We start from the raw sequence: 3,096 nt of genomic DNA on the forward strand, positions 1-3,096 counted from the left end.
CATGTATTGTGCATCATTGTAGGTCAAACCATTAAAAAGTTTATTTCCACTGCAGCCATTTTGGATTTTGGTCTCTCACTAATTTCCCCCGCCTTTTTAAAAAATACACCCCGACTAAATTAGTTTATCAACTCTCCTAGATGACAAATCCATTGAGAAACGAAGTGCCACAGATGACCCAACTATAGGTCCATATCATATCATCATAATATTATTTTTTAAATCATTAGGATAAGGGTTCCCTTGATAAAGATGCATGAAAAGGCTGTATAATATACAACACTTGTAGCTCAACTGCAAAAACTGCTTTTTTTATTTGATTAGATTTATTTGGAAATGAAAAACACATCATAAAAACAAATTATCTTGACCAATTTGTATTCCTGAGGATATCACCTAAAAGCATTCATTAAAACACTTATTTCCAAGGTGGTCCTCGATGGAAGACATAAAAACACAGCACATATAGCCTACTCAACTGCTAATTTTTCCTCAACTGCAAAAATGTATGCCTACTTATATATTAGCCTACAGGGAAAAACACATTCACAACAGGCAGCAAAGTTTATTTTCAGCCAAGTATGGTAATAAGGTAACTATTAGGATTTATTACATGGCGTTTTCACATTCGCCGAAATGCTTGCTTGTGATTGGTCAACAGCCCCCCGACAGCGGTCATTATTTTTCAATAATGACCGCTGTTTTTTCAATAATGACCGCAGTGCGCAGCTGTTGGCAATCAAGCCCACTGACACACACTGTTTCAGTGCAATTCAGTGCTGCCGGCGATGACAGGGGGCGGAGCGACGAGCGGAGCCAGAACACAGCGGAGCCAGAACAGAGGCTGCTGCCCGCGATAATAATAATCACTTTATTTGGGCTGACAGAGCCACAGAACAACTGCGATTTGTCAAATGAATTAGGTATATTGTTAGTAAGTTAGCCATGTAATAAGCGGGATAATGTATAGCTTTACTCGGTCATTGTCGCAAAATAATTGACCTTCACTGACGTTTAAAACACCTCGCCGAAGCGGCTCGGTATTTTAAACTACGTGTCGGTCAATTATTTTGCGACAATGACCTCGTAGCTATACATTATCCCTTACATATATGGTATGGATTACTTACTCTTAATAACTTATTACTATCTGTGGTAGCTCTAGTCTCCACCTACAAAAATAGTTTTTGTGCTGTCCATTGATCATGCACTTTCACATGGTAGGCACATTAACTGTAGGTCAAACTCCCCAAACAAACACACCATTGATTTAATTGCCATATAAATCACATACAAAGATCTAACTATTACTCCTCTCTGAACATGAATATAAAACAAGAAGGTGATCTATTAACTCTGTAAACCTTATGCAATATTCATCATTGATATTTGAATACTTGAAATCTGTATGAACTGAGTAGTTAGTATCAAATGAAATAAGATGGAACAGCTCATGCATTCATTGAATAAACAACTATTTGCTCATTACCAGTATGGTATTGTTTAAATTGTACAGCTTTTTGCACATCTTTGTCAGGGAATTCCAACAATTCTGGACCTGAATGTACCAGTTAATTGTAATCATCTCTCTCTCCTTATGTCTAGTCAAGCCAGGTTGTGGAGGAGAGAGACAGGGATGAACAGGCTATAGACTACTTTGCCCGTCCTGAGCCTGCTATGATGCAGGTGTTTTTACATCACCACCCAAAACAAGATTCAGCCAAGAGCGAGTGAGTACACTGGTCCACTTGTCCATGGCACTTACTACCCAGCTTTGTAGTGGGTTGGGGGAATAGTACAGTAGGTACGCATATTTAAGGGGACCGCAAGGATGGTGTACTGGTGGGTGGTGTCCGACCGATTATAATGGGCCGGTGTGGGCCAAAAAATCATAGAATCATACAATCAGAGTTTCTTCATTACACAATCATAATTATCATTCCATGGAAAAAAGGAGCAGGAAGAAGAATAAATCTTATAGTTACCTGCCCCTTATTCCTAAAATAAACAAGTATTTACTTAATGGTCGGCGTACAACCTAATTTACACAAATAATAATTTATACCATTATACAAGAAACACACAATCCACAGTTAAACAAGAACAAATTTAATAATAATAATAATAATAATAATAATAATAATAATAATAATAATAATAATAATAATAATAATAATAATAATAATAATAATAATAATAATAATAATAATAATAATAATAATAATAATAATAATAATAATAATAATAATAATAATAATAATAATAATAATAATAATAATAATAATAATAATAATAATAATAATAATAATAATAATAATAATAATAATAATAATAATAATAATAATAATAATAATAATAATAATAATAATAATAATAATAATAATAATAATAATAATAATAATAATAATAATAATAATAATAATAATAATAATAATAATAATAATAATAATAATAATAATAATAATAATAATAATAATAATAATAATAATAATAATAATAATAATAATAATAATAATAATAATAATAATAATAATAATAATAATAATACTTTACTTTACTTTATTCATAACAAAAATACTCTTGGACATATTTTTTTTAACGTGTGCTATGTGCGATTTCCATGTTAATTTATCATCCATAATCACACCAAGAAAACGAAATTCATTAACTCTCACTATATCAACTCCATCTATGGTCAGTACTATATTTTCATCTAGTTTTCTATTGCCAAAAATCATACATTTAGTTTTTTTTCAGATTCAGGGATAGCTTATTTACATCAAACCATTTCTTTAGCTTTGTCATTTCATACACAATATATTCAGCTAATTCCTTTAAATTATTTCCAGAGCAAAAGAAATTGGTATTATCAGCAAACAAGACAAACTGTAATAGTTTTGAAACATCACAAACATCACACTTACAGCCCCAGCCAGGGCCTTTCTCTCCCCTGTCTTGTCAGCAGATATCCACGGCCTTATATGGGTCTCTACAGTACTTCCTCTTTTACAAATAACAGACACTGTATTTAGACGCTGCAGCCGTTGGAGCTCATAACAACAACAAGACCAGCTAGACAGCAGAACAGCCTGAGCA

Source organism: Notolepis coatsorum, assembly GCF_963971535.1.
Source record: "Notolepis coatsorum genome assembly, contig: SCAFFOLD_311, whole genome shotgun sequence".
Lineage (NCBI taxonomy): Eukaryota > Metazoa > Chordata > Actinopteri > Aulopiformes > Paralepididae > Notolepis > Notolepis coatsorum.